Below are 9,669 nucleotides of genomic sequence, written 5' to 3'. Positions count from 1 at the left end.
ATCCCGTCCAGTCTGACCCCAGTCCACCTGTTCTGCCATTGCCATCTCTTTTCCTGTTCCCTGCATTATATAATGCATCAGTCACACAGAACTCTCTTGCCTGGGCAGGTTCATTATGGATTCAGTGAGACTGAAAAAATGACAACTGAACATTCTTGGGGTAAAAGGGCTTATATCTGGCTTTATTCTCACGGCAGTAGGCCGAGCACTAGAATCATGTCTGCATTTAGCAGTCTGCAGGTCATTAATCCACCTCTGTCTCTGCCTCTGCCCAGAGCACTGGGCAGAGGTCTGTATCTAGTAACACAGGCAATACTGGCTTATTGCCAATGGGTGTGGAAGCAGTAGCCTAGCAGTAGGCCAATTATACCATCAAGTAGTTTAGGGTCAAGTGAGGATGCTGGCCATAGGAACTTCCATTTTCCGCACAACTACTTATTGTTTTCTAAGAGTGAGAAGTCACTATTAGCTGACTATCCATTAGCCACTTTGCCACTTTCTTCCTTCCTAATAGAACCATGATTTTCTTTCTTCTGGCATTTGTATACCGTATGCTTCAGGGGCCCTCACAAACCTCCAGGGTAAAGGTTTTGATTAGTCTACAGTAGAGCTGGTAGATACAACCCCTTGGTCAGTGACTGGTTTAGGCATGGATATGTGACATAATCCTGGCCAATGAGAAGTAAAGAGAAGCCTGCTAGGGGATTTCTTGGAAAGTTTCTTGCATTAAAAGAGCAGACAGAGCAAGTCAGAGACTCACCTCTTTTCTGCTTCTAGGAAGGCTAATGGAAAGAGGTGATGCCTAGAAGAGCTTCAGCATCATGTAACAATGGCGTGGATGAGATGACAGAATAGAAAGACGGAAAGAACCTGGGATCTTGAAGGGTTACTGTGTCCCCCGGCTTAAGCAATCATCTTAAGTGTCAGGCACTGTGAGCATTTTATATATGTTAACTCACTGAATCATCATAACTCTCTTATGACATGGGTATCTTTATTATTTCCATTTTACAACTGAGCAAACAGAACCAGAGAGGGGTTGAATGTGCCAAGGTCATCCTCTTTTATTTGTTTGTTTTTTTAGCTTTTTATTACAGAAAATTTAAAGTTTATAGTAAAGTAGAGAAAAGTGCAATGAATCCCCACATACCCATCAATCATCCAGTTTAAACAATTAGCAACTAAGGGTCAGTCTCAATTCATCAGTGCCTCTGCCCACTTTTTCTCAGCTCTGCATTATTTTGAAGCAAATCCCAGACCTCATATTTCATTCTGGGTTATATCATGCATGACAAAAACTAAAAGCTACTTTTACTTGGGTCTTCTGTTATAATTAAAACTAATTTCTAAATATTAATAACTTTCTTCTTATAAAAATTTGAAAATGTAGATAAGCTGACAGAAAAATATAAAAATCATCTTCAATATGATTATCTAGCAACAACTATTAATAATTTAGCGTACTTCCTTAAAATATTTTGTGTATGCTTGTTTTGAAATTGAGATAGCATTTTTTGAATATTAGGTTGTGTTTTTTCTGCTTATTATAACCTGAACATTTTCTGTCCTCATTTCAGCCTGCTGACCTTTGGATGTGCAGCTCCCTCTATCCTTCTAGAAACTTGGAGAAGTGCTTGCTTTGCACCTTGTACAACACCTCCACCGTGGTATCTTAATAACATAAAACAATTATCTATTTATCTCTGTCCCTGACTAGAACCAGGGCATACTGCTGGCAGACACTGTGTTTTTTCTTTTTTTAATCCCATGTGACTATATTGTTGTAAGAAACAATCTGACGAAACTCATTATTGTAGGGATGATGTTAAACATGGGGTGGCCTGTATCATGCAGTGTCCCCTTTATAAGGATCCGGTGGAGAAAATTTCTTCTCATTCCAGGGACAGTAAAACCATGTTGTGCCTAAAAAAATAGGTGTTCTTTCTCTGGTGGATGTGGTGAGCCATTGAAATGTTACTTTGTGTGTCTGCATTTGCTTTGATCTCTAGATAGCTCAGAGCTGAAGTCATGGTTCGAACTTTGGAAAAGTGTTAACAGTTTTTCAAAGCATGAACTTTGTCACTAGTTTTATTTCCCCTTCACCATGAATTATTATATTTAAAATGCTCATTTATCATGACAAGACCATTTTTGACATATTAATTCATGGGTTTTCTTCTCTTCTTTCTTCCATGAAAGTAGCTTTCAGGTTCTGTGCCTTCTTGCTTCAGGGGTGATAAGATTATGGTTGACTTCTCTTCCTGGATTTGTTTAGAAAAGTCTAAAGTCTTGAAGAAGGATGATTTAAGGGCCTTGCATGGAGAGAAAGGGCTGAGGAGGGAAACTTGGGAACAGGAGGGTTTCCTCAAGAATGACAGAGATTCCCCAAGTTTCTTTCAATCTGTGGGTTTAGAGGAAGCAGAGGGAAGCCGAGCTTGCAAAAGTGACAAGAGCCCAGGCGGGAAGGGTGGTCAGCCACTTACCCAGTAGGAGTGGGCTCACATTGGAAATTAAGTCTGATATATAGAAAACAAAGAAATACAGTATTTCTTGTGCACCTGAATTTGTGGACTGGTTTCATATTCATGATAGTATACATGAGGCTGGATACAAACAGAAGAAAACCATTGCTATCATAGGAAGAATGTGAGCCTTGGGAACATTCCGATTTTTTCCTTTAGATTTCTCAAATTGCCTACCAACTGTTCTAGCAGCACCAAATTTGCCTGTTTCAATGCATCCTTCACCCAGCTGTCACAGTTGTCTTTTGCAAAGGCAGATAGGTTTGCATCACTCCCCTGCATAAAGTTCTCCATTAAATCCCATTTGCCCCCAGGATAAAGTTCAAGTCTACATGGGCCTTACCATTTGTTTCTTGCTTGCCTCTGTAAGCCTCATCTTCTAAAAACATCCCCCATTCCTGCCCAAACTTGACTCTCAAGCATTGCTGTCCTGCTGGCTATTCTGCAAATGCTCCATCTTCCTCTTCCCTTCTGGTTCTTGTACATGCTCTTCTTGTTGCTCCTATTGCCTTTCCATTGACTGACTCCTACTCTTCGAGAACTCTTCCTGGACATCACTATGGTCCAGGCAGCCTTCTCCAAGTCTTCCCTCTCCAAATGGACATTGGAGAGGTATCTCTGCTCTGTTCCCAGAGCATCCTGAGGTTACACCTTATATCATAAGTCATGTATGTGATATGTCATATATGACTTACACCATATGTCACATATCATAGTGATTTGAACTGCATGTGTCATAGTAAGAACATGGAAACTTGTTTACAATTGAGATTCCAGTATCTGCAGATTTGTTTGACACATGGTAAATTGGTAGCAGGAAGACACTGCAGGGAGTCTAGAGGAAATGAAGAAGTCTGGTACTGTGGTCCACACTTTGCAACAGGGCCCAAGGACAAAGTCTGGAGTCCAATGTGAGGATGTACTCACAAATGGCTGAGGCAGAGACTGCCAAACTCTGCCCCAATACTCATTCTGTTTTCTTTTTAGTGATAAAAACGTCTCCAGGGTTTCAGGTGTTCACGTGGCGACCCAGCCAAAGATTACATTTTCCCAGCTTTCCTTGAAGCTAGGTATAGTTCTGTGACTAAGTCCAGGTCAATAGGATGGAAGTGGAAGTGATGTATGGAAACTTCCAGGTTATCCCTTTAAAGAAAAAGCTGCTTACATTGACTTCCTTTTTCCCTTCCCTGCAGGCTGAAATGCGGAGATGGATGAGGAAACCTTGATTACTGGATGATCCTGTGGAACACAGCTTCCCACCCAGACCAGCAGCTCACCTAGTTTAATTATGCTGCATGAGAATGAAACAAACTTCTGCTATGCATGGCGAAGGTGATCATATAAGTCTTAAGCTATTTTCCAGGTATTCCATCCAGAAAAACACTGTGGGATTTACCAGTGGGTATGGGAACTCGGGAATCATGCCAGAAGGCATGTCCCACAGCAGGCACTGCACAGTGTGTGGCCCCTGCAGGATCCCATGAAGGACTCACTTGGAGCCCATCGGGGACTCAGCATTTAGAGTTTTGCCAGGCGTGGGTACTGACTTCCAAGGAAGCAGGGACCAAGCACCACTTAAATAGAAGAATTTTGCTTTCCTCCCATGACAGAGAGAATGGAAGAAAAGCAGAAGAGAGAAGCACACTCCCTTCTAGTGGACAGTGAGTCTCCTGAGTTAGGAGGAAGATAACTCAGTTGGACATAAGTTTGAACCTTTAAGCCAGATCAAGTATATTATATTACATTCTTTAATATCTGAAAATGACTGTAAAGTTTTACCTAAGATGTCAGTTAGGGGAGGGCAAGTGAGACTCAGCAGAGGTTCTTTAGGGGCAGCCACTGGAAGAAATAATATTGTTTATGTTTGAACTCTACTGAGTTTAGGCCATTCAATAAACTGGTTGCAAACTGAAAAAAACAACACACAAAAATGTTGGAATTGTAAGTCTAACCCTGCTCCTGGCCTAATTTGGCGGTGGCCCTCTTCCCTAGGAAAAGAACAGTTTAAAAAGGGGAAAGGGAGAAAGGTGAAGTGGTAAGAGGTGGGGGTGAATGCTGGAGATCTAGACTTAGAGCCCAAGAGGCGTGAGAGCCAGGGGCAGATGGGCATCACCCGGGGCACATGGCAAAACCCTGCAGGGTATAGAGGGTAATTGCGTCTCCACCACCCAGCATGTTTCCATCTGTGTGAGAGAAGCTCATTGAGAGTAATGCTGTTGGCCTCTTTCTGCCCCTTTATTCACACCTTCCCAGGACAGGTGGAAAAACTTAACTGATTGGTATTTTGGGGAAAAATAAACAGCACCATCAGCTCAATTCCTTGATCCCTTCTGAGAGCTGCCCCGGGGTCCAGGCATTCTACTCGAACTCTGCCTACAAGTGGCTTGGGAAACTGACTCCACCTGGGATACCTGCATGGGGACAGTGGTCCCTAGGACGAGGTAGCAAAGGAAAGGATTAGCATTACTGGGCCCTCCAGTCCACTCCGCAGGGCATTGATGTGGCTGAGTGGGAAAACAGCACACCCTAGACCCAGACACAGCAGCTAGAGGACAGGGAAAGGAGAGATGATTGGAAAGTGGCCCAAATTATATGTGAGACATCCCAGCCCCACCTGGAACCTCCAGAGACGTGCAAAACAAGAAAGTCTGAATAAGCCACGTGTCAGGTGAGGACTGGCATTAGAGCAGATTTAGGGGCTGTGGGGAAGTTGGGGTTCCTGTGGCCAGGATCCTCACTGAATTTAAACCACCTGATGATGTAACTGGCCTGTTGCTAGGCTCCTGCTTCCACACCTTTAGGCAATAAACTATTTATTGCGCTATATAGAGAGCTCGCCCAGTGCTATGGGTGGAGGCAGAGATGCTAGCGCTCCACCTACCATTGAGAAAACAAGCTGGGTTATAAACCCTTTCACCCCAAAGAACATTCTACTGTCATTTCTTTGGTCACACTGAATCCATAGTGAACTTGCCTGGACTGAAACCCCTTGGCAAGACAGGGGCAAACCATAAAGCGACTTATCCCTGCTTCTTTCAACTATGGCAATGAAGGGACAGTAAGGCTGTAATAATCAACTAATACTTGAAAGACCTCCTGCTATGTAAATACTACTATTACAGGGGTTTTGTGAAACTTAGGGGAGAAGCAGCCTAACATCTAAATAAAATACGATTTAGTGAAATGTCAGCTTTTCTTTCTGTCATGGGAGGAAAAAAAAAAAAACCCAGATTTTCTCAGAAGTTTCCACTCAAATTCTTCCCAGTTTTACCCCTCCTGGTTTTATTGATTCTTCAGCTTGGTGGAGAAGGTATGAAATTAGATAAGCTTAAAGGAACCAGCCAGTGAGATTCAACTGCACTACTCAAATCCCAGCGAAGGACTAAAGATTCTTAGGGTGCAGGGTTTGAAGATGCTCATTTCAAACCAGTTTTTAAAAAGTAGAGGTGTAGCTACATTTCACCACTCCTACCAGGCTTCTTTTTTTTTTTCTGGAGAAAATTCTGAATTCAGCACAGTTTTTCTGCTATGTAAGTGTTTCATAATGATATTCGTTCATACAAGTTCTTATTATAACACAGCCAACAAGGGCCAGATTGGTCGTGGTTGAGTCATACCTGCCATTTTGTGGGCTACATCTTTCTAAATAAGTTGGGTCATTGCCTTAATTGGGGTCATGTTGGAGTGGGGGCGGTGCACCGGGTCAGTCAGTCCTTTTCACCCGTGTGGTTCTTTCGGCGTCCTGGGCGCCAAGTGCAGCAAGCCAGAGGAGGCCGGAGCACAGATTTGCTGTGGGAAAAGCAGCAGGCTCCCAAAGCGTCTGATATTGTAGATGACTCAGTGTGTTGACAATAATTTTTCTTAAACTTGGCGTCATTCTCTTCCCTTAGAAGTTGAGAATACTAACCTCAGGGCAGACAGGCTGGAGGACCGGAAATGGCTTTGGAACTGGGAAGTTCTATGCGCAGAGCAGAGCTCTGCCACTCAGCTCGCAGTAACTCTGAGCAGTCATTAGCCCTTCTGGGTCTCGGGTTTCTCATCTGAGAATGGGATAAGAATACTTCAACCACAGATTGATGCTAGCATTCATGAGATTGCATATGTAAAGGCTTAATGGATGTTAGGCACTTGAAAATGGTAGCAAAATGACTTTGATTTCAAAGATAAATAGTAGAAAATCCAAAGCGATTTTCTAAAACAGGCAAGAGAAAATGAGCGCTTTAGAAAGATACAGGTTTGAAAATGTGATGTCAGTCAAGCAGGGACATTAAGGAGGAATGAATTGAACAAAAGCATTAACTATACATCCCACTTTGTACTAAGTGCCACAGAGATTTACTAAGACCAAATAGACATGGCCTCTTCCATGGAGGCTCGCAGGATCCCGTTGGACATATGAGGGCTAAATACACATAAGCCTGAAGCAGTAGGTGAACAGGAGAAGTCAACCAGCAACAAAATCATGGCCTGCCATAGAGCTAATACGCCATAAATGTTTGCCAGGCAAATGGATAGAGCCTCTCTCTAACCAAATAATAGGTTGGGTGGATACAAACCTTTCAGAATGAAGGGATAACTAAGTAGACTTTCTCCCCAGAAAAACAAGTGTGCTGGTGAAAATTAAAAATGATGATTATTTAAAGGCCTGAAAATGGTCCTACAGGCATACAGCAAATGGAGAAAGATTCTAAATCTTGGTAAGAACAGCAAGAGTCTGTGGATTTGAGCCAGAACTCACTCCTTTCCCCCTCTCCCCAGCTTCCTGCTATAGAAGCTCTACTCCAGGCCAGTGCAGCCAAGAAGAGAGGGGCTCCTCTCCCTCCACCACCTGTTTGCAGCTACAGCTTCCCCTGGGGAGAGGCAGGCTGCCATTCTGTATCTCTCCCAGACTCACATTGCAGAAACTCTGTTCTAAGCAGGCATGCCCAAAGGATGGGGTTTCCCTTCCTCACCAAGCTCTAACTCAGGATGCAAGCTCTACTCCAGATGCAGAGGCTGAGCACACTGGAACCCTACTATGCCCATCCAGCGTGCTCTTCGGGTGGAAGTTCCATGCCAGGGGCGGCAAGAAAAGATCAGGGGCTGCTACCTCCCTGCTGCCACCCCCACAACCAGTGCTCACTCAGAGCCATAGAGCAGGGAGAAGCCCTCTGGTAGAAGGCTGTTCCCGGGCTTCTGCCCAGGGAAATGCAGACTGAAGGACTGAAGAGCTCCACAGCTCTGCCCCAGGGACTGACTTCCTCTGGAGCAGTGTGGGGGCCTCTGTACCTAAAGCCATCGTTGATCCTGTAGGAAAGAGAGGAGGCTTGTAGCTCTGTAACTCCATTATAGAAGAAAAATGGCAGAGCAAAAGTTTAGCAGAAAGAAACCAGAGAAAAAGATGAGCTAAGAGGAGCCCTCCCGGGATCGCAGTAAATTCTGGAGTCAGGAAGGATGGTCACATGTGCTAGGTTATGCCTACTCAGGAAAAATTGGAGTGGATGTGAGGCCGACTTGAAAGTGTTACTCACACTGCACATGGCTATTTGTTAATGTTTAGGGCAGGAGCTGTCCTGGCACAAGGGGCTTAAACACAGCTGCTGAGCAAATGCTCACTGGGGACTGCATGGCTCTGACCCTAGGGAGCCAGGTTTACAATGAAAGCACATTCACCCCTGACCACCTGGAAGCCTGCGGGAATGCCCAGACTGCACCCTCTCAAGCGTGATCAGAGAGGGGGCCTCCACACTACATGCCTCACCGAATGTGGGTCAAAAAATGTAAACTCCCTGAATGGTGAGAGAAACATTCAAGCCACCCCAACATCCATTGTCAGAGGGTAAACACCTGGCTAGCATCTTGGGTTTCTAGTCCAGTCCTTTGTTACCTCTCTGGCCAATCCCTTTGGAGTGAGGTTTTATTGGGATTTTTCCCATGGACACTGTCCTTGGGGTCTCCCTGGGCTTCACCCTCAATAGGGGACCCATCCCACTCTCCCCATGGCCTCAGACAGGGAGGAGAAGCCCAGGTGTTACTTCCCGGCGATGGTGTCAGATCTGGAACGGGACCTGTACTGGGGGAAAATGCCTTCTCCTCTCAAGTAGTGCTTCCTTGGAACAAGGGAGAGGGAGCTTATCTCTGAGGTCCCTGGGGCTGCAGTGGCATCAACCATGTCAGTTTGAAGTTTGGAATCGACAAGGGATGGGTGGTGGGAATGGAGACCAGTCAGGAGAGGCCAAGCAAATCAGGACCACCCAAAACACTCTAACCTTCTCTGGAATGTCTCTGAGGGCGGGGGTGAGCTATCAGTGCCAAGCCATCAGGAGCAAAACATGGAGGAAACCAATGTAACAGTGGCCTCTAGAGTGGCGAAATTCTGCCAGTTCAAATGTGGTGATAAGCTCAGGGAGAAACACCTGGGTTCCCTGCGGCTGAGGTGGTACCCCAGCAGCAAATAGACTGACGAGTGGAAATGGGCAGGGAGAGGGGTACACTGTATAGGCTGAAAACATCCTAGTATGTGTTGCTATTTTTGTTTTTCTGCTAATAACAGTGTGGAGAAAGTGAAGGTTCCTGTGGCCAGGATTATCCCCTGGCCCTGGTCAGCTTGCTGTCTACACACATGTGGGCAATATGTTGTTATTGACTCTATATAAAGAGCTCTGCCCAGTGCTCTAGGCTGCCCAGCTGTAGGAGAGCCGAGACTGGCGTGGTGGCAGCGCTGAGGACAGAGACCGAGACAGGGGTGGGGGTGGAGAGGCACAGAGGCAGAGACCGGCTTGCTGCATATGCTTACTTGCTCTAAGGTGGACAGGATTCTTGTGCTTGAACTGACACTGTGGGAATAAAGTTGGGTATCAACCCTTTCACCCCAAAAATGTTCCATTGTCATTTTTTCAGTCTCATCAATTCCATAATGAACTTGTTCAGGGCTGAAACCTGTTGACAAGACAAGCAGACTAGAAGTAAAGGAAGCAAAAGAAAGAAAGAGAGAAGTGAAGGCTGGTAGAACCGGAGGAGCTGTTATCACGTGACATGTACATGTAGGCAGTGAGGAAATTAACAGGGAAACTGAAGACTTAATTCATTCAACAAATATTTTGAGCACCTACTATGTGCCAGCCTCTATTCTGGGTATCTAGGATATATCAGATAAAGATATGTCTGA

General features: G+C 44.9%; 1 long non-coding RNA gene across 1 annotated transcript; it reads left to right on the top strand.

The window, feature by feature from the left end:
• Window positions 1–359: 359 nt before the first annotated feature.
• On the top strand, window positions 360–9,330 carry LOC118973529 (uncharacterized). The gene is made up of 3 exons (XR_005062928.2): window positions 360–932; window positions 1,578–1,667; window positions 3,716–9,330. It is a non-coding gene; the product is annotated as an uncharacterized lncRNA (long non-coding RNA).
• Window positions 9,331–9,669: the final 339 nt, after the last annotated feature.

This window comes from Manis javanica, chromosome 4, assembly GCF_040802235.1.
Source record: "Manis javanica isolate MJ-LG chromosome 4, MJ_LKY, whole genome shotgun sequence".
Taxonomy (NCBI): Eukaryota; Metazoa; Chordata; class Mammalia; order Pholidota; family Manidae; genus Manis; species Manis javanica.
Note: the sequence above shows the minus strand (reverse complement) of the source record. Positions and strands in the feature narration are given on the sequence as shown.